This window comes from Phascolarctos cinereus, unplaced genomic scaffold, assembly GCF_003287225.1.
Source record: "Phascolarctos cinereus isolate Bilbo 61053 unplaced genomic scaffold, phaCin_HiC Scaffold_5;HRSCAF=322, whole genome shotgun sequence".
NCBI lineage: Eukaryota > Metazoa > Chordata > Mammalia > Diprotodontia > Phascolarctidae > Phascolarctos > Phascolarctos cinereus.
The window spans coordinates 221366791-221389539 of record NW_027555958.1 but is presented as its reverse complement, the minus strand read 5'-3'; the positions used below and the strand labels follow the sequence as shown (position 1 = coordinate 221389539).

Below are 22749 nucleotides of genomic sequence, written 5' to 3'. Positions count from 1 at the left end.
CCCTCTGTCTATGTACATTCCCAAATGCTCTAATAATGATAGGAGTTATAAGTATCATCTTCCCATGTAGGAATTTAAATAATTTGACCTTATTGAATCCTCTATGATTCTCTTTTCTGTTTATATTTTTGTTTTTCTCTTGAGTCTTGTATTTGAAAGTCAAATTTTCTATTCATCTCTGTTTTTTCATCAGAGATACTTAAAAATCCTTAATTTTGTTAAATTTCCATTTTCCCCCTTAAGCATGTTATATTCAGTTTTGTGGTGTAGATGATTCTTGGTTGTGATCCTATCCCAAGCCCTCCAATCTTTTAATGTAAAAGCTGCTAAATCTTATGTTATCCTGACTGAGTCCCCATGATACTGGGAGTGTTTCTTTCTGGCTGCTTTCAGTATTTTCTCCTTGACATGGTTGTTCTGGAATTTGGCTGTAATATTCCTAGGAATTTTCATTCTGGGTTATCTTCCATGAGGTAACTGGTGGATTCATTCAATTTCTATTTTACCTTTTGGTTCTAGGATATCAGGGAAATTTTCCTTGACAATTTTTTTGAAAGATGATGTTGAGACTTTTTTGATCATGGTTTTCAGGTACATCAATAATTCTTAAATTTTCTCTTTTCAATCCATTTTTCAGTTCAGTTGCTTTTTGCAATGAGATAGTTCACACTTTTCTTCTATTTTTTATTATTTGATTTCACTTTATTATTTTTTGATGTCTTGTGAAGTTGTTAGCTTTCACTTGCCCAATTCTAACTTTTAAAGAATTATCTTCTTCAATGAGCTTTTGTACCTTCTTTTCCATTTGACCAATTCCACTTTTTAAAGAATTCTCTTCAGTGGACTTTTGTGCTTCTTTTACCATTTGGCCTATTTTGTTTTTTAAGCAGTTATTTTCTTCAGTATTTTCTTTTTGATGCCTCCTTTGCCAAGCTCTTTACTCTTATTTCATGATTTTCTTGCATCACTCTCATTCCTTTTCCCAACTTTTCAACTTTGATTTTGAAAATCCTTTTTGAGTTCTTCCAAGGCCTAACACCAATTCACATTTATCTTTGAGGATTTGCATGGAGTTTCTTTGATCTTATTGTCTTCTTCTGAGTCTGTGTATTGATCTTCCCTGTCATTATAGTAACTTTTTATGGTCAGATTCTTTGTTGGTTGTTATTTACTCATTTTCCCTGCTTATTTCTTGACCTTCAACTTTATGCTAAAATTGGGCTCTGCTTCTGGGATGAGAGGAGCACTATCCTAAGCTTCAGATTTTTCCTGCTACTGTTTTCAAAGCTAATTCTTGGGATCTGTAAGTTTTCAGTTCTTCCAAGGTGGTATGAGCTAATGAGAGTTGTGGTCAGTTCTGTGCTGTCACGTGTTCAGGTCTGGGAGTGACCATAAGTATGCTTTTCCACTCTGGAACTGTGACCAGAGTCCCTGCTCTTGCTAGTGCTCCTCCTTGCCCTGTGACTATTACCTGAAATGTCAGATGGTCAATGAAATAGAATCTTTTCCCAGTGCCAGTCCCTTACAATCTCCTTCTAAGCAGTTTTCTGATTCCCTTTTTATCTATGGGCTGAAGGCTCTGGAAGTCACCACCACCACTGATTCAACTGCCCCCAAGGCCTCCTGCAGGTTTACCCTGAGGTCTGTGCTGTACTGTACTCCATTCTCACTCCAATGAGATAGACATTTTCTGTTCACCTTATAAGTTGTTTTGTACTATAAAAATTGATTCACGCTGTTTTTTTGTTGGTTCTGCTATTTCAGTATTCTTTTTGAGGCATTGTTTTATGTTGTTTGGAAGAGAATTTAGAAGAGCTCAGGAGAATGTCTGCCTTTACTTGGCCATCTTGGTTCCACCCCTAGGAATCCTTATATTAACTGACACGAAATGAAATGAACAGAACTTGGACAACATCGTGCTAAATACTAACAATATTGAAAGCTGATCAACTGTGAAAGAATTAGTTATCAAGATAATGATTCAAGAGAATGCCAAAGTACCCATAATGAAAAATGCTATCTACCTCAAGGGAGAAAACTGATGACCTCTGAATGCAAATTGAAGCACACTTTTTTACTTTCTTTATTTTTCTTTATTTTTTTTGTGTGTTTTCTCTTGCAGTATGGCTAATATGAAAATATGTTTTCCATGATATCACATATATAACCCATATAAAACTGCTTTCCTTCTCATGGAGTAGAGGAAGAATGAGAGGGAGGAAGAGAATTTGAAACTCAAAATTTAAAAACTGTTAAAAATTTTTACATGTAATTGAAAAATATTTAATGAAATAAATAAAACTAAATTTACAAGTAAAAAAAATTTGTATTCTTGTCACGATTAGTGAGATTAGTTATGAAAAGATTAAGGTTAATTGAAAACAAAGAAAATTATTTTTTGCTATATCAAATTGGTTAGTAATATTAAAATGTAACATTCTCTTTTCTGAACCTCCATATTTTACTCTTGCTTTTAGAGAAACCTCTCCCATTCTAGCAAGAGAATGTGATCACATGCTATCTAGCGTCTCTCAAGGCCTGGGCTCAACCTATTTGTTTACCCACAAGCCAGAAGCTATCCTTAACTCATTCCACACTATAAAAAGTGACTCATTTGTCCTTTCTCCCTTCATTAAAGTTGGAGGTGACCTGGTCTACAAAGGAGAAATCTAGCTGGAAAGATCCTAATCAGGATAGACTACCTTTCCCAGACCGATAGAAGCTACTGAATCTTAGGACCAGGCCACATTACCAGCTTTCACTCCCACTCCCACCCCCCCCAACAGGAGGAGTTGAGAACTCTTACCCTACCTCATCATTAAATGTCCACCATTCAAGATTGCCTTTTTGCTTGTGAGGGGAGGTCATTGTCGGAAGGGAGATAGAGATTGAAGGTGGCCTGAGATGCTACCTTTTCATATTTCATTGACAAAATACACCTCAACTTCCTGATTATTTGCTGGCCTAATTAACAAATTTATTTTTCATATCTGGAACTCTGTCAGAAGTTTATATGCCACATGACAAAATCAGCATTATTTCATGCCTAAGTCTAAAGTCACAGACTGACCTGGCATATGTATGCCAGGGAAAACTTCCTTTATTACTGTTTGTTTTTTGGGTAAAATTCATGAAAACCTTTTGGAATAGCCAACCATGCAACAGAGTTTCACATTACTCATTAGTTGTCATAACCAGGCTCAGAATTAACAAGGTGGAAAATATTTCTGTTCAGAAAGGAATTAGCACAGTGGGGAAATTGAGTCAAAATGATGCTGCCATTATTTTTGTAATGCCATTTTCTCAACATTTCCAGTCATTTACATTCACCAGCAGTGTTTTCCAGAAGGCATCCTTTCTGGAAAGCTCTTCACAACTCCCTTGGAAGGTGGAGTGCTGGCTTGACAACAGTTAGCTATACCTGAATTCAAAACTCAGAGCAAATCAAATTATAGTTCCATCTCACATTGCAAATTCCATTTCTTAAGGTTTATTGCAGTATGTAATTTTCCTTGTTACACTAATAGTTAACAATAAATAGCAATTAATAAAGCATTTATCTACAGTACTTACTAAGTACATACATGTTCTTTCCATAAACACTGCTGCATCATTTTGCTTATCTAGTATAGATACATACTGATATTAAAAAAAAAATTAAGGAGAAATTAATAAAATATTCACATTTATGCATAAAATGAATTCATGACTATTCACTCATAATCTGGAAGAATAACTAAAAAAAAAAGACTGGCCACAGTTGCCATAATGTACTAAGGGATTGCATTAGGTAACCCTTAAGGTTGAAAGAAAAATCTTATTAAGTTGTGGTCTACTGATTCCAAGTTGGCTCAAAGATATAATATTAATACAAACTATTCCCTGTCTAATTTCATAATTGTTGTCATCAGCAGTCATACAATTCATCATGTAAATTACTTCTATATAATAATTAAACAAATCATCCCCTACTTTTGCTATATTTTTAAATATAAAAAGAAATATTTTAAATATAAAAGTAATATTTTTGGAAAGAACTTTTAGCACTTAATAAATAAGATAGGAAAGTGTTATATCAATTGTTATTTGCTATTAACCAACTATTATTATAACAAGGAAAATGATATCCTGCAATAAGCCTTAAGAAATGGAACTTGCTATGTGCTTGTGTTGAGATGAGGGAAGGACTTAGTACCTCTATAAGATAATGTCCAAAATCATTTCTAGTCTCGGGGTACAATGGACAAAACCATTATTTGCCTAATCCTTTCATAAGGTACTTTTCCCACCATAGAGTTTATAACTATTTATGAACTTTGAAAATTTAGTAGGTCTAGCAAAGCCTCTCATACATAAGGAGGCTTCCCCGATCAAACAAGTTAACTCTGATGAATTGGAATATAGTCCACTGAATTTTAAGAACAATCTTTAACTACAAAATGTTTTGGTAAGTAAATTTCAAAGTTATAAAATCAAAGCATTCACATTAAAAGAGGAGGTAATCTTCAACAAATCCATTACATTCTATCATATCTTAAATTGGCAGCATTTCTGAGGCAGCATCAAGATGGAGGAATGAAAGCTAGCATTTTTGCCACAGTCTCCCAATACAGCCCTTCTATAAGAACCTAAAAAATGTACCAAACCAAATTCTAATCAAGAAAATTTTTAAGAAAAGTCACAGTGAGCCATTTTTTTTTCCAGCCAGGACGGCTTAGGAGGACACAAAGAGAGATCTGTAGACACTGGGGTGGGGGCTGGCCAGGAGCACAGTGCAGCAATAGAAGTAGGGAACAGCCTATAGTAGTAGAGAGCAGCTTAGCACCTAGGCATGGTAAAAAGACTGAACACCTGAGCAAAAAATGATCAAAAGGACATCTGTACTAGCACTGGGAACAGAAACATTTATCATTTATTATCTCTGTCACCCATCACCCAGTTCCTAATCACAATACATGGGCAGAGCAGAGCTGTCATGGGTCACAATGGAGTAGAAATCCTACCTCTATAAAGCAGAAAGGAACCAAAAACTTAACAATGTGACTCTGAGCCCAAGAACAGAGTTTGGACTCATTTTTAACCTTTGGTTCTGAATATAAGCCTACGGTGGAATAAGCTGAGACTGGAGACCAAAGCCAAGGAGGGAGCCAGTAATTCATTTGCTCTGAACCTGAAAAACCTCTTAGAGGGCTAACTGTGACTAGGTCTAGCAACATTCTACAGAAAACTCAAGTGTACCCAAGCCAACAGACCCAAACCAGGTCAGAAATTTGCAGAGTGTGGACCAGAACAGCAATGAACAGATATCTTTCCAGATAATACCATTTTGGAAGCATTGAAAACTTACAGGCTCCTAGACTGAGCTATGAAAGCAACAGAAAGATATAAAAGGAAAAAGCTCAGGTCAAACATCTCCACCCCCACCTCTGCCCAAGGCGAGCAGACCCAACACCACATAAAGTTTAAAGTCAATAAAAAGACTGGAATAGTGAGCAAATAATAATAATAGCAAAAGCGAATCTGACAATAAAGATGATAAGAAGCTATTATGGAAACAGAGAAGCACAAGAAACAAACATAGAATATGAAAATGACTTGAAACATCTACAAGCAAAGCCTTAAAGGGAAAAAAATATATAGATTACACAAAAGCCCAAGAAAATTTTTTAGAAAAGTTAAAGAGACAAAAAAAGCAAAAAATATATTTGTTAAATAAAATAAGAATGATTGAAGATAAATTGGGGGAAGAAATGAGAAATATGCAAGAAAATTATGGAGAGAGAATTAATAGCTTGGTAAAAGAGGTACACATATACTGTAGAAAATTATGTAATAAAAATCAGATTTGGCATTTCTATGGTTTTCCAAAATCACAGTGCAAGAAATTAAGCATAGTACTAGAATAAAACAATATCATACATTTAAAAACATTAACCTAAAATAAAACTTATTGCCAGTGAATTGACATTAATCCAATTGAATGCATTATTGAACTACCTTAAAAAAAATTTCATTTGTCTATCAATTTAGGCATTCTACACTAGTTGCATTCAGAGACCAGTATAGGGTAATTAAACATTTTGATCTTAATGGTATTTTTTTTTCCTCTGGATAATACTCTAGGGGAATTTCTCCTAAATACTTCTTGAACACTTCAGAGACTGGCATTGGTGGGTTTATTTTATTTTATTTTAAATTTATGGAATAAAAATGCCTTTCATAACATAGTACAATAAAAAAAAAGGTGATTGCACATGAAACTGCAAATCTATGTTTTACAACTTGCTATTCCTTTCAAAGAATCAACAAAATTATCATGTAAATTTCTTTTGTTTTCTTCACTCCCAGCCACCTATTCCCTCCTGCCCTGGAGATGGCTATGTTAGACACAAATAAGTATATATATGTAAAATTATTCTATACATGTTTCTATTTATTGATTTTTTTCTCTGGATACAGATAGAGTCTTTCTTCATATGTCTGTTATAGTTAATTTTGGTATTTTTAATAGTCAAGAAACTTATTCATTCAAAATCATTCTTAAAACATTATTGATGTTTATGTATACAACGTTCACTTGGTTCTGCTCATTTTGCTCTTCATTATTTCATGCAAGTCTTTCCATATTTTTCTAAAATCAACCTGTTCATCATTTCTTATAGCACAATAGCATTCCTTCACAATCATATACCACAACTTCTTCAGCCATTCCTCAGCTGGTGGGCATCCCTTCAGTTTCCAGTTCTGTGCCACCACAGAGAGCTGCTTTAAACATTTTAGAACGTATAAGTTCTTTTCCTTTTTTCCTAATTATCTTTGGAAATAGATCAAATAGTGATATTGCTGGCTCAAAGGGTACAGATAGTTTAATACCTCTTTGGCCATAATTTCAAATTATTCTCCAAAATGGTTGGATCAGTTCACAATTCCACCAACAATGAATTAGTATTCCAATTTTCCCACATTCCCTCCAATATTTGTCACTTCCCCCTTCTATCATTTTAGATAATCTGTTGAAAAGCTAAGAATTTTCTGTCCTCCAGGGAAGAAAGAAAGATTGATGGGGGTGTGCTCTTTGTGTGAAAAAAAAAAGATCCTCTTACCCTAAAAACCTAGTAGAGTATTTCAGAATTTATAGGAACATCTAAACCAAATTTTCATCATAATTTTGAGAAACGTGTAGTAAACAAATTTTCTTTCAATTCACAAATTTAGTCTTAATTAGTTGGCAAGGCTCTACATTTATGCAGAGGGGAAGATGTTTACCTCTTAGCTCATTATTTCCCAAGCCAGAATTAGAAACTCAAAGATGAGGTTATATGCTTTTGAGAACTTTGAAACTTTCAGTAGAAAAATCCCCAGTCTTTTCCTATTTGTTTCTTAATACTTATTTCCCACTGAAATTTTAATTAAAAGGTCATTGGAAGTCCCAGGTTTTTGTGAAGGTGGGTTTAGCATTTGAATTGCAGTAATTATAGACACATAGTAGAGGTGTTTTAGGGGTTGGTAGGTGCCACAGTGAATAGAGTGTTTGGCCTGGAGTCAGAAAAACTCATCTTCCTGAGTTCAAATCTGGCTTCAGACACTTATAATTTTGTGACCCTAGGCAAGTCACTTAAACCAATTTGCCTCACTTCCTCATCTGCAAAATGAGCTAGAGAAGGGAATGACAAACTACTCTGGATATGAAATTTCAATAACTAACATAAGCCTAAGCGAAGTTTAAATTTCAAAAGATCCTCCCTGGGGTCATAGATGTTTAGTTTCAGGGGCAGCTGGGTGCTGCAGCAAATAGAGCACTGGCCCTGGAGTCAGGAGGACCTGAGTTCAAATACAGCCTCAGACCAAACACTTGACACTTATTAGCTGTGTGGCCCTGGGCAAGTCACTTAACCCTAATTGCCAAAAAAAAAAAAAAAAGATGTCTAGTTTCAGAAGATAACCACACCCAGACATTTTCACAAAGTCAAAACCACATTTCATACAGATTAAGTTCTTTTCAATGAAACTTTCTTCTAATTATCCAGGAAACAATCCAAAAGTATGTCTATAGCAGGCCTGCATGATGTTTGGCCCATGGGCTGCTTTTGGCCCACCAAAGGATTTCAGATGGCCTGCAAAAAAAAAAATGTAGAGACTAGAAAAGAAAATAAAGATGCAATGAGAGCTTTGTCCATGCTCCACTTAACCCTCCTTCCACTAGTCACTGCTGTGCCTATCATGTAACTTGGTAGGTGAGTTGCCACTACACACCATCTCCTGTTTACCACATGACCCACAGCAGTCAGCCACTGTCAGTCTGTCTCTAGTCTGAGAGGTGTGAGAATCAGCTGTGTGCAGTCATTACAGGCACTGAACAGGGACAAAGCGATTGTAGCCACGCACCAATGCAATTGATGCCCGATGTGTGAGGAGTGGCAACAACGTGAGGGCTTCTTTCCCTCCCTCAATGCGTGGCCACCCTCCAAGTTACATGAGTGTCTGGCGCCTTCTCCAAGGTCAGACACTCAGGTCAGTATTTCTCTGTATGTGAGCAGTTGTTGTGGAGACTTTTTGGCTCTAATAATAAAGATTTTGGGATGACCTTGTTAAAATGGGTGATAAAAATAAATGGAAGATCGAATCAGAACATAAAGTGTTTAACATGGATTGGACAAAGATGCTTGGTAACTTACAAGAGAGACAAAATATTATGCCTTGTTTGCTGAGAAGTAATTACAATCTTCATCGCCATTTTGAATCAAAACATCCTAACTTAAACAAATTGGACACCAATGAAAAACAAATTAAAGCATCCAAATTGTTGAAAATCTCAGTGGGGAACAATAGTTTTTCAAGAAAGTAAACTCAGAAAATGAGGCATCTACTGTCAGTTTTCATTTCAAATATGATTCCAGAGAATGACAAACTGCTGACAAGAAGTGTAATATGTCCCATTAGCTAAATGTAAACAGTAAGAAAAACTTGAAAAACGTATTAAAACTGTACTGCTTAGCAAAGTAATTTTTTAACATTAATGTGATTTCATGATAAATAAAAATCTTAAGTACTAAGCATAATTAATTGATATTAATTGAAATTTCCCTTTTTAAAAATATGATTTATTTACAAAACAGTTTAATCATTAATTATACCTTTACTTCGAAAGCGAGCCACTAAAAACCTATCTGTGGCCCTAAGAAGTTTAGCCTGTTTTAATTCTGGCCCCTACGTACTGCCAAGTTGGCAGTAGGATAGAAGTAGATTTGACCAGGAATAATTTAGCTTCTGAATTTGTCACAAACCAGAATTACCAGAAGCAGACTAGAATTACCAGATACTAAGAGATCTCATAATGATCAATGACGGCCACAGGAGGAATTGAGATTCATTTCAGACTTATATTAATACTAGGGATTCTTTTCTAATCACTCTAGATTTACATCAGACTGGACCAGACCAAGACTACCCAAGATTTTAGACAAAGAAGGTAGCCAAGACAATACAGTAATTACAAAATGACAATCAGACAGGCAACTTTCTTTTTAATTTGCCTGCAGAAAATAAGGTCAAAAGGCACAGGGTTTGGACAAATCCTAGTCCTAGCCTGGGTATTCACCCAGACTGAAGTGTGAGGAGGCCTTCCAATTAAAACAATAAAGCTGTTCAGCTTTGCTTTTGCAAAATTTCTCTTGCTTTCAGCTCCTGAATTGCACACCATGTTGATTAGAAAAATCAGGACAACTATCAGACTGATTCCTCCAAAGTCCAATCATTAATATCTGATAGATTATTCAGGTCCAAGAGGTAGACAGACAACACTGACAATATAGAACATTAACCTATTTCTGCAATTTTCTAAATTGGAGTTAGTCAACTTTTTTATTTTTTATTTTTATTTTTTTTTACCCAAGAGTCTCTCTAGGTGAATTTTTCCTTTGTGTAGGCTGGAGGGCTTCTGGGCAGGACAACTTGATCTTGATCTAACCTAATTTATCCTTTTGTGTATGCAAAGTTAGTCCAAGGTGCCCCATGCTTAAATCTTGCTTGACCTTTGGGTAATTGCACAATCAGCCTGCAGGAAATAGCATTCTAGAAATGTCCTAGTAATTAGACAAGGGGAAAAATCTAAGGTGGTGTAAATCCATTTCCTCATAATGCTGGTACCAATCAGCATTTCTTTACCATTGTATTTAAGTTGTTTACTCCTAGTCTCATTCCAATTGCTTGTTGCCTTTAGTATGATAATAAAATACCTTTGCCTTTCTTTTCCTGATTGGCTCATTGACCTGGGTGAGTCCTGAACCAAGATTTCTTTTAACAGGTTTGTTGTTGTTCAGTCATTTCAGCTGGATCTAACTCTTCATGATTCTCTTTGGGTTATTTTTGGCAGACACTGAAGTGGTTTCCATTTCCTTCTTCAGCTCATTTTATAGATGAAGAACAGAGGCAAACTGGGTTAAATGACTTGCCCAGGGTCACATAGCTATTAAGTGTCTGAGGCCAGATTTGAACTCAGGAAGATAAGTCTTTCTGACTTGAGGACTAGCACTATATCCACTGTACCACCTAGCTGCTCCAACAATAACTGTGATAAATATTATCAAAAATTTGTTGATAAATGCTGCTGCCAATCCTAACAATCAATGATACAGAAATATGAAAAAAATTCTATTATGCTCAGAGCACAAGCATCATTGTACACAAAAATCAGTGAGCCCTTAGCAGCAGTTTTCACAAGTTTATGTTTTAGTTATACAAGCAGGATGGGTACAATGGACTTTTAAACAATAAAGGAGAATGATGATTTTTACACCTATCACCTATTCTTTTCTAAAAGGATGTTCTTTTAGAAAAGAATAGATGATAATGATGGGGTGGGCCCAAGCCAAGATCTTAGCCCCTTGCCCCAAAGGGAATCTGACTCCCATTTGTTTACAGGCCCCAGGCTCTCATCTCCCTTTGAAAGCCTTAGCCTGTCCTTTTGATCTTATTCTGATGTGCCTTTGCCCCTGGCTCTAAAAACAATGTGGCTCCCATTTGTCTACAGGCCCCAGAAAACCCTTAAACTTTCAGGTTCCTTACTTCCTTCCAGTTCCCTTCATTATCTATTCCCATTGTCTATTCAATCTCTCAGACCCTCCAATAAGAATTCTCACCTAGACTCTTTTCCCAGCCCCCTTCTCTGGCCACCCAAAGTCACTTCAGTGGATAAAAAATCTACCCTGGCCCCCATTCAGACACTGAGAATCTCATACCCAAAAGGTTGAGACTTTCTCATTCCCACTCGTCATTATGGGCATCACCGGACCTATATGTTTTATCACTAATAAACTTTTTCTCTGGCCGGAAGAAGATTTGAGTTGAATTCTTTCAGGCAGGGTCCAGTGTCGCCATCTTGGGGGTTCCCAGCAGCACCCCACAAACCTCTGGACCTCTTCATATGGTTCTCTGACTGGGAAATAACTGCCAAATCTCAAACTCTTCTCCAGCCACAACTTAAGCCTCCCCCTCCCCAATTCCTTTGTTGTCTTATGTCTGGGAGGGGGATTTCCAAGCTGCTAGCTAGGCTTGGCTTGGAAGTGTTTTCGGGACTGATCTCTCAGATCCTGCTAGGGCAGACAGCTACGAGGCTGTCTCAAACTCTGCCTGATGCTCTCATGCTCTCAGTCCAGTACCCCTGTGTGAGCACTTGGACCTGGGTATACCTTCTTTAACATAGAGGATGAACTCCCTATCAGCAAGTGTAGGTCCAATCCTCTCAGTTCTCTTGGTGCTACAGAATTGGGAAACTGTTGGATTTTTTTCCTTTTTTTCTTTCCCCTAAGCCCACAATGGGTCAGTCCTCTTCAACTGCCAAGAATTCGCCTTTGGACTGTCTTTTACAAAATTGGAAAAATTTTAGCTTCTGTAAAGGACTTAAAAAGAAAAAGCTGGTGCATTTTTGCAACACTCTTTGCCTTCATATCACCTGGAAAATTATGAGGCATGGCCCCTTTTTGGGACATTATGGCTAAAGACCCTCTCAGAGTTAGAAAAATATTGTTGCAGAGAAAGAAAACAGGTGGAGATTTCTTACTTAATGGCTTTTGTTGAGCTTTCCGGAGACCCCATTCTCAGGCTACAAACTCCCTGTCCCAGCCACTAAGAAACAATTTCAAACTTTTCTAGGCATGGATAGATTTTGTAGACTCTGGATCTCTAATAATAGTTTGATTGTTAAGCCACTTTATGACACTCCTCTAGGCCCTGACTCACTCCCTGTAGAGTGGGGCCCAGACCAGGCTAAAGCTTTTGTGATTTTAAAATCTAAATTGACCTCCATGCCCCTAACTCGGTCCTCAGGAGCCTCTGGAAGGCCTGCAAGCTTGCTGGCAGTGACTGCTACAGTCATTCGAATTGAGGAAGCCCCTAAATTTACATTTGGCCTCCAAAAGTAGGGAAATATTTCCCTAGTTAAACTGGGAAATTCTTTAGACCACTCCCACCCACACAGTAACTCTCATCTCCACAAAGCCCCCCCTTCCCAATATGACTTTCTCAGAAGTTTATGCCACTCCATTTATGCTTGCCACTTCTTTATGGGCCACTCTTTCTATATTTACACCTTGCTTCTCCACAGGGGAATATTCCCCTACTTGGGAGACAAGCTCCAAGGCCACTAGACAAGTTAACACCCTTGTGGAGGGAGGGCTTGTAAGAGTTTCTGCTAATACTGTGACCTGCACTACAGTCTGTGCAGATACCACTAGTGACAAGAATTATGGGGAAAAGGTGAAATGAAGTGCCAACACATGGCAAGACCCCAGAACTACTGTCTTGGCCACCCAATGTTTGACACCCTACAAGGACTTTGGGGTGTGCACCCTCAGATTTTAGCACCCCCCTTCTCCATTTTCAATGCCACACAGCCCACAGTCTCTAACTTAAGGGCAAAGCATGGATTTTGGGGAAATGTTCTCTGGTCTTTTAAAAAGAGAGCAGAGTATCTCATGCCCTGGTATGGTCATCTACAACATGAACATATTCTCTCTAACCTGACAGAGATTACTCACCAGTTGGCAAATGAGACAGCTTATAGTCTTTGGGAAATCCAGCAATCTTTAGATTCCTTAGCAAAAGTAGTTCTAGATAATAGAACAGCCCTAAACTACTTGCTTGCATCCAGTGGGGGTGTATGCACTTTAGCAAACACATTTTGTTACATGTATAACAACAATTCTGGGCAGGTAGAGTTCTGCATTGCTCATATTTTTGAAAAAGCTAGTTGGATGCAAGAAATTCACAATAATTTTAGTGCTTCAAAATCATCTTTTTCATGGGAGTCCTGGCTTCTTTCTATATTGGCCCCTATTTTTATTCCACTACTGATTATATTTCTCTTGTGTTTGTTTGGTCCATGTTTACTAAATATTCTTGCCAGGTTCCTTTCTTCTAGAGTTGGAGCCATCAACTTCCAGATGACTGCTCAGGCTGTATACCAACCCAAGCTCTCTAGTCCTAGAATCCACCAAGGAGCAATTTGTTATATTTATTCAGAGGCAATGAGAAAGAAGGGCAGTTAGGCATCATGGCGTTGGGATCTGGGCCCCAGAAAGGAAAAACCCTTGACTTTCCCACATGGCCAACCTCTGGCTTTAGCCTGAGTCTATAATCCCATCAATTGGCCTTTCATTGTGGCTATACCTAATCTCCCCTCCATTGTCTTGCCTCCCTATGGCCCCAGGCCACTTCCCACCCTTGGTAATTCTATTGCCTCATGGACTACTTGGCCACTCCTATATCCTTTCCACAGTCTTTCCATATATAAGGTCCATCTTGTCTCCATTAAGATGCTCAGATTCTCAAAATCTAGCCAATAGTTTACTAATGTTCAGACTCCTTAAGAGTCTGCCCAATATGATGGATATTTTAATAAACCTTGTCTTTGGCTGAGAGAAGGCTTGGGTCGAATTCTTTCAGACAGGACCCAGCACCCCTCAACCCTGAAACTGCATCAGGCACAGTGGATAGAGTGCCAGGCCTGAAGTCAAGAAGTCTTGATTTTTATTCCACTACTGATTATATTTCTCTTGTGTTTGTTTGGTCCATATTTACTAAATATTCTTGCCAGGTTCCTTTCTTCTAGGGTTGGAGCCATCAACTTCCAGATGACTGCTCAGGCTGTATACCAACCCAAGCTCTCTAGTCCTAGAATCCACCAAGGAGCAATTTGTTATATTTATTCAGAGGCAATGAGAAAGAAGGGCAGTTAGGCATCATGGCGTTGGGATCTAGACCCCAAAAAGGAAAAACCCTGGACTTTCCCACATGGTCAAATCTCTGTGTTTGCCTGAGGCTATAATCCCATCAAATGGCCTTTCCTTCTGCCTATGACCTCCGTTGTCTTATCTCCCTATGCCCCTGGCCATTTCCCACCCTTAATCCTAACTAAACTCCTTTGGCCACATGGTCCAGGTCCCAGGAGTTCTGTTCACCCCAGCTTACTGGCCACTCCCATCCAGATCTTCCTTAGATCCCTCCTTCAGTCACCCCAAATTACTGGGCCATTCCTAGATCCCTCCCATGGTCTTTTTGTATATAGGTCCATCTTGTCTCCTTTAAGGTGCTCAGGTTCTTAGAATCTAGCCAATGCTCAGATTCTCACAGTCTAGCCAATACCTTACACACTCTCTTCCTTAAGAGTCTGGCTAAATCAGTGGAGCTTTAATAAACCTTGTCTTTGGCTGAAAGAGGGCTTGGGTCAAATTCTTTCAGGCAGGCCCCGTGTGTCGTGATCTCGGGGTCCCAGAACCCCTAAACCTCTAGACCTCATCAGTCTCATCTTCCTGAGTTCAAATTTGGCCTCAGACACTTAACTAGCCGTGTCACCTGGGACAAATCACTTAACCCTGTTTGCCTAGTTTCCTCCTGGTAAAATGATCTAGAGAAGGGAATGGCAAACTACTCCAGTATCTGCAAAGAAAACTGCTACTGGGATCATGAAGACTCAGACATGACTGAAAAAAGGCTGAACAATGAGAAAGAAAGGAACATCCTCTGGAATAGGAGCCCTGATGACTTTTGTTAGACAATATGGAATCCCAGCTCAGGAATTCTCACTGCTCCTGGAAGAACCTCACTGATTAAAAAAAAAAAAGTTTCCCCTACCCTCACTCCTACTGAAAGTACTAGGCACCCAATAAATATTCATTGATGAATGAGGCTTCTCAAACATCTTGATGTTTAGTTCAGCTGACTCAGCACTCAGCTTGCTAGTCCTTCTGACATTTGGTCAATCTGGGCTGGAACAAAGAATGAGAGCCACATTAGTAGGAAGGTTAAAAAAAATTGACTTTCCTATGCTCAGGCACCAAATGGATGAAAGGAACAAAAATACCTACTATTTGCAAAAGAAGATAGAGTTAAGAGGACCTGGATTTAAGTTCTGCCTAAGAAACTTAATTGTATGATCTTGGACAAGTAATTTATCTTCACTGTAATTAAAAAAAATATATATCGATATAATTTATTTTCTTTGTAATTCTATGTATTTTTAAAGGGCTCCAGAGGCTTCACCACATTGCCGAAGGAACTTAAGGCACACAAGCACATACACACAGTTTAAGAACCACTGAATCCCTGCTATAGAGCAAACATCACGACCTTTATACTTAAACCTGTGACTTTTGTTCAGTAGTTTTTCAGTTGTGTTCAACTCCATCTGCAGTTTTCTTGGCAAGGACACTGGAGTGGTTTGTCAGTTCCTTCTCCAGCTCATTTCATAGATGAGGAAACTGAGGCAAACTGGTTTAAGTGACTTGCCCAGGGTCACACAGTTAGGAAATGTCTGAGGCCACATTTGAACTCATTTCCTCCTGACTCCAGGGCTGGCACTCTATTCCCTGAGCTACCTAGCTGACTAACAACCCATGACTTCAACTCCCTTGACAAGCATTTTTACATTCTTGTGAGTTATACACCATTTCTGCCTGGTTCGACTTTCTTTCTCCCCTTTATGTATTGCTTTTCTTCCTTTCAAGCTCAATTCTACTACCAGAGAATGAGAAGTTAGCGAACTAATATTGAGATTTGAGTTATAGGATGATAGACTTAGTGCTTCAAGGGACCTTACATAACACCTAGTTCAATATTCTCCTCTCCCCCTCATTTTACAGATGAAGAAGCTGAAAACCAGAAAAAGGTTACGTAATTTGCCCAAGTAGAAAATGGTTGAGGCAGGATTTGAATCTAGGACCTATAATATCCAACCCAGCACCTTTTCTCCATACTATCTATCACACATGAATTGTACTTTGAGATTCAGAATAAGATTCGCAGTATAAACCAATTAAAATAGTTTCTTCTTTTAAAAAATGCATATCTCCAAAATGACACATGCCATTACCCTGAAAAATAATCATTATATGAAGTATGACCTTAGCCAAATTATTCCATTTCATTCTACCTCAGTTTCCTAATTTTTAAAAATAGGAATAGTAATGTCATGTGTTATAGTGGACAGAGCATGAATCCTGCAATCAGAAAAACTAATTTCAGGTTCTGGTTTTACCATTGATTAGCTGTGTGAACTTTGGTTAACCACTTGACATTTTAAGCATCGGTTTTGTTACCTATAAAATGAGAAATTTGGATTATGTGATACTACTCAGTGGTATAGAGAGATATTGGACCTATGATTCCATTGACACTTGGAATTCTATAATGCAGAAATTCTACCTCCTAACACAGGTCAGCATCTCTTCTGTACTTAGAAAGTTATCTGTTGGGGCAGCTAGGTGGCTCAGTGTATAAAGCACTGGCCCCAGATTCAGGAGGACCTGAGTTCAAATCCTTTCTCAGACATGTAACACTTACTAGCCGTGTGACCCTGGGCAAGTCACTTAACCCCATTGCCTAGCCAAAAAAAAAAAAGAAAGTTATCTGTGGCACTGAGAGGTTCCTTGACATGTTCAGGGTCACTTACCCTGTATGTTTCAGAGCTAGGATTTAAAATTCAGGTCTTCCTGGCTCTAGGGTTTTTACACTGTATTTGCCATTTGCCTCTTGCAATATTGCTGTTATTTCAAATAATTTTAAAAAATACAATAAATTACAGTTACAAGATAAAAATTTTAAAGAGTACAACATCTTTGCCTCAAATTGTTAAAAGTCTCTATACAATTTAGATGGGTAATGTGGTTTGATGGAAAGATCCCTAGACTTCATATCAAAAGACATGGGTTTGAGCTCTACTTCCAAGGTCAAATCACGGGATTCTGAGGAAGTGACTCCGTCTTGCTGCGCCTCAGTTTCCTCATCTTTAAATTGGGTATATTAATACTAGTACTATCTATCTTCCCAGATTGATATTGTGAACCGGCCAGGGGCCTCCCCAAACCAGTTTGAACCCTGTCACCTGAGAAAGGCCTAAAACCTGGATTGGCCAATCAGGAGAAAGACATTTTTGGCCCACTCTGAGCTTAACCTACCATAATGCCTTGTGTGCTCTGGCATAACAGATATGCTTTGCTCTGCTCTCTGAGTGAACCCAGAATGCCACTTCCTGTGTCAGCAACTGCAAGGCCAGATGAAGCTGACAAAGAGCATTTTTCTGCTTATGACTGCCAAGTACAAAGTGCCTTGAACCAGACACTATCTTGAGTAATGGGACTTTTCTTATCTTTGTGTTTTATGGACACATGTCATGTCATGTTATGGCATGTTAATGATAGAAGAAACACAGACATCCTGAAACTAAAATTTTGACACTTATTGTATTTACAATTTAATTTATTAAGAAAATTGCTTTCTCATTGTATATATACATATAGAGACTATAATACTGGGTGATACAGGCATCCTGAGTCAGGGGGAGGTAAAAGGAAACACGTTCTTTCTCTATGGATATATAATCAGTGTGGCCCAACTCCAAAGTAGCCTCATTTTTACAATAAACTCCCATGCATATCTCTATATGCATGATCCACCAGCTTTGAGATAAACAAACATGCATGTGCAGGCTAATTTTTTTTGTCCTTCCTAAGACAAACTCTTTTTAAAGGTTGACAATATCAAGTCCTTGATAAACTTTTAAACAATATATAAATGAATGGTATTATTCTAGTTATTTATTAGGTAATTGGGGTTAAGTGACTTGCCCAGGGTCACACAGCTAGTAAGTGTCAAGTGTTTGGTCAAAGGTCACATTTGAGCATCTTCAGGGCTGGTGCTCTATCCACTGCACCACCTAGCGGCCCTGAATGGTATTATTTTTCTAGAGACAGTGATTTACTCCAAAATCAGGAGGACCTGGTCCTCTGCCATACAATGGCTAGATGATCTAGAGGCAAGTCACTTAATTTCTCAATGCTCTCAACAACCCCAACAGTGTAAGTTGCAGAGATGCTGCCAAGCTAGATTGATAGAAGGTTTCTTCATTTGAGAGTTCCTGATACCAGTGGGATCACAGACCTAGTTCCTAACCCTGTCCTATCATCTCACAAATTGTGTGAGAAGACAGATAACATCATTGCTATTTGTACAACAATAATAACAATTTACAAATAAATTTGTAAAAGTGATACCTTTTACCAAATGATTTACGTAGTGCTTCAATCTAGAACAACTTTCTAAGATGGCCTACATGATTAGCCTTATCTTGGGAATTCTTTGTGCGGCATTTTTTCACAAAGGTGAGCTTCTTCCTCACACACATGAGAATGCATAACAAAGCAGCCATCAGGAATTTTTATGAGGCAAGTATACAAAAAGTGTGCAGAGTTAAGGGTGCTGGAGCAAAGTAAGGGGTATACAATGGTGCTGGGTTACTGATATAAGGATGAAGAGGAAAGGGATGGGCAAGCTACTGAGGAGGAAGTCAATCTAAATGACATTTGGTAGTTTCCTATTTTAACTAATTATTCTTGCTATAAAGATTCTAAATTCTTTTTCCCCCTAGGTGCTGAAGAAACGCGAATGTTGTTAGCATCCTCTAAATTTGGCTCCCTAAAATGAAGCCCTGATTTTTCCACACTAGTTATCTCTCTGGTGTATATGACATTAAGGCAGCTAGGTGGTGCAGTAGATAGAGTGCTGGGCCTGGAGTCAGGAAGGCATGAATTCAAATCAGGCCTCAGACACTTACTAGCTATGTAACCCTAGGCAAGTTGCCTAACCCTGTTTGCCTCAGTTTCCTCATCTGTAAAATGAGCTGAAGAAGGAAACTGCAAACCACTCCAGTATCTTTGCCAAGAAAATCCCAAATGGAGATGTGAAGAGTTGGACACAACTGAAATGACTCAACAATAACAGTATATGATGTCCCTGGTGATTTTTTTTTTGTCTATGTGTGGTTGTTTTACCTGATTCAGAATCATACCTAAGACGTTACGTAGAATTACATAACGTCAGAATTATTATGTATATTAAGGATTATCTGCTCCAACCTCTTCATTTTACAAATGAAGAAGTCAGTCCGAGAGGGGGGAAGTGACAAGTTCATACAAGTGACACACAAGTGACAAGTTAAGGATAGGACTAGAGCCCAAGTCTTCTGATTCCGCATTCCCTCGGAGTGTGATGTGCCACTGACTAAGCTGTTCAGGCTCTTTAATTTTGCTATCTCAGTATTAAGGGGCAAACATTTTACCCATATAATATAAATGGAAAGTAAAGAAATTATAAGAACAAAAATGACAACTTCCTAGCCCACAATCATGTCATAATGAGACTTGGAAGTTCAGTCCCATGTATATAAGCATCAGAATCAAACAAATTTAAAAGGTGTAAGCTGTAGGGGATAACCCACTGAGACAAAATATTGGCGTATCATCTTGCAGGTGCTTATTAAGTGTTGGGTGAATTTACTTGAGTTGCTTTACAAGCCTTATAGAGCATATCAGCAAAATTATTTGCCAAGGAGTATTGTTTGTATGTTTTTATTTTCATTTTTGAAGAACTTATTTTTTTTAATCTGATAGAGTGAGGATGGGGGACTCTAGCTTAAACTAGATTAAACTAGTTTGAACTTAAAAGTTTAAATAGGATGCCTCCCACTAATATCTAATATCTAATTGAAATTTAAAAATTAAACTACAAAATCAAAAGCCCTGCTAAAAAAATCCTTCTACCTTTTCACTTTTACTGCTTCTCTTTGCTTTTAGCTTAGTCTAACCTTCAGAAACTGGCCTCTGTTTCTCTTATGCTTCTATTTCTTTTATGATGACTTCATTGTAGAAGGTTTAAATAGTCTGGAAATATGACTACAATTTTATTATTTTCTGGTTATACTTCAGGGATTCAATTCCACAATCACATTTTCTAGGTCTGACTCTTAGTAACCATCCTGGGGCTAGGTCCTCTTTCCTTTGGGACAGGGTAAACCACAAGTGTGGAGAGTACTACAGTGATGCAAGATGAATTAGTTAAAACTATGGAAGAAAAATACATCCCTGAGAGAGAAAAATGATATTTGGTTTCCTAAAAAACACTTAATATGCTCAATATGTTCTTAATGTATAGAAATTACCTCCTTCCAATGGGTACACACAATAAATACCTTTTTTTCCCTCCCCTCCTCCTCTTTCCCTCTTCTTTCCTCCTTGCCCTCTCTTTCCCCATGTCTCTCTCTCTCTCTCTCTCTCTCTCTCTCTCTCTCTCTCTCTCTCTCTCTCTCTCTCTCTCTCTCTCTCTCTCAACTTGAACAGAGTCAGCTCTTGGATAGAATCCCCTGTAATTCTTCCAAGCATCTACAAACGTCAGATGTTCGAGAATACAATGCAGCTCATTTTAACTTTCTTCAAGTTTAATGCAGACATTTTATGTACAACAATTCTGAGCATTTTTATTATTTGTAGAAAAAGTGAACTTACACTTTAAACTTCAACTTCTATGCCATTATTTAGGATTGGTAAATTTTAACCTAAAAACAAAAGTTGATATGCTACTTCTCATTTTGAAAATGATCGATACAGAGTATTGAAATTACAATAAAATAAAATAATGATAGAGAGTACACTCACATACACATATACTCAATCAAATTCCTTTTTAAATTACCTACCCCATAGCTACCTTTGAATTTCCTATCATATATAGAAAAAGAAAATTTATTCTTAGATACTACAAACAGAGAATTTAATCACATTGGTCTTCCCAATAAAACAACTTATCACCAGTATTTCCATTGGGCTAAAATTACATTGGAAATGAAAAGGTTACATCTTCTATCCTTATCTTCAAAGGATGAAATTGAATCTTTCTGTTTAATGAATTAGCAATGATATGTCACTTCACTGGTGGTCATGACAGTTTATTAGGTCTGTCATTTCACTGGCTTGTATGACAAAAAAATGTGAAAGTAGAGTTTTTATACTGAAATAAAAAGGTTGTCACTTACCAGTGATTTTTAGAGCAAGATGAGGCACCTGTTCTGTCTTTAGGAAGATCTAAGGTCTGTATATTTAAGGATCTGAATGGAACAGTATATATGCACACACACACATATATATGTATAAAGCATATCATTTCCTGTTGTGGCATATTCTGGTTATACAAGGTTGTGTAATTAATTTTAAGTCAACATGGCCTTGAAACAGAATTTGTCATGCCATTTCTGGAAACTGTATCAAGTTACAGTGCAACTTGTCTGACGAGGTTCCAGCCATTGTTTGAATGCTTGAAATTGTACATCATAACTATTTTATATTTTTGACAAATTAATTTTTGTCATAGATGAGTCTCAACTCTTGTTTTTTTCCCACCATTGCATCAGAACAGAATTTGTAAGACCATTTCTACAGTTGTAAAATGAAATATATGACTTTTCCACTGTTTCAAAACCAACGGTTTTTTTTGAATATGAAAAGGATCTATGATTTCATCAGCATGGAGAACTCTGAGCAACTCCCTCTACCTATATAGATCATTTAGTATCTAAATCTTTAGGCATTAACAAATGTTATCCAGCCAATTGGTGTTAGAGACAGGATTTGAACCCATGACTTCGATTCTAAGCCTGACACTCTAGCAATCAAACCACACTATCCCCTATGTAGAAACAGTAAATTATTTGAAAAAGAATTAACTATACTCTCTAGTTTTGTGGGAAATGTTCCAATATTCCTTTGCTGAGAGTATCAGATTAGCTTTATTGTTTGTGTATATAATTCACACAGACATGACTAAATTTACTTAGCCAAGTTACTCATAGTCCCATCCATTCAAAGCTAGAAGGGACCATTTAGTCTAACTATCTCATTTGACAGATGAGGAAACTGAGTCACTGAGTAGTCAAGCAATTTCCCAGGGTTATGCAGCTGGTGTTTGTCTGAGGTGGTAATCAAATTCAAGTTTTGCTGATTACAAGTCTAGTTCTCTTCCATACAACATTATATCTGATATTTTGTTGATGCTAAGTATTACGTCATGTAGGTACTATAAAACTAGTCCGTCAAGAAGCATTTAAGTGCTTACTATTTGCCAGGGACTGTTGTAAGCACTAGTAATATACATATATACATACATACATACATACGCATATATATCACATTTCTATATAACATGTGAATATATAATATATTTATGTCATATATGTAAGATTTGGATTGAATAAATGGAATTGATTTAAGTGATCACTTGATTTCTTTAGTAAGTCCTGTCTCTGATACCTTGGAATCACCTTGTTTGTAAATTAAGTGTTTTAATTAGATTATCTTTGAGGTCTCTCTACTAGCTCTGGAACCCATGATCTTATGAATTGATTCAGCTTCAATGATAATCAGTGAATGT

At 37.5% G+C, this 22749-nt stretch overlaps 1 protein-coding gene across 3 annotated transcripts in view; it reads right to left on the bottom strand.

Annotated features, from left to right (window-relative positions):
* LOC110213587 (cysteine-rich secretory protein 3-like) overlaps nt 1-22749 on the bottom strand; it is an 82693-nt gene that overhangs the window by 40416 nt on the left and 19528 nt on the right. The window contains exon 1 of one of the 3 annotated variants that reach the window (XM_020993959.2): nt 21359-21467. The exons of the other annotated variants lie outside the window; for them this stretch is intronic. The gene's annotated coding sequence lies outside the window, so the exon portion shown is untranslated. Of the gene's footprint in view, nt 1-21358; nt 21468-22749 lie in introns of those variants that run through there. 3 annotated transcript variants of the gene reach the window in all.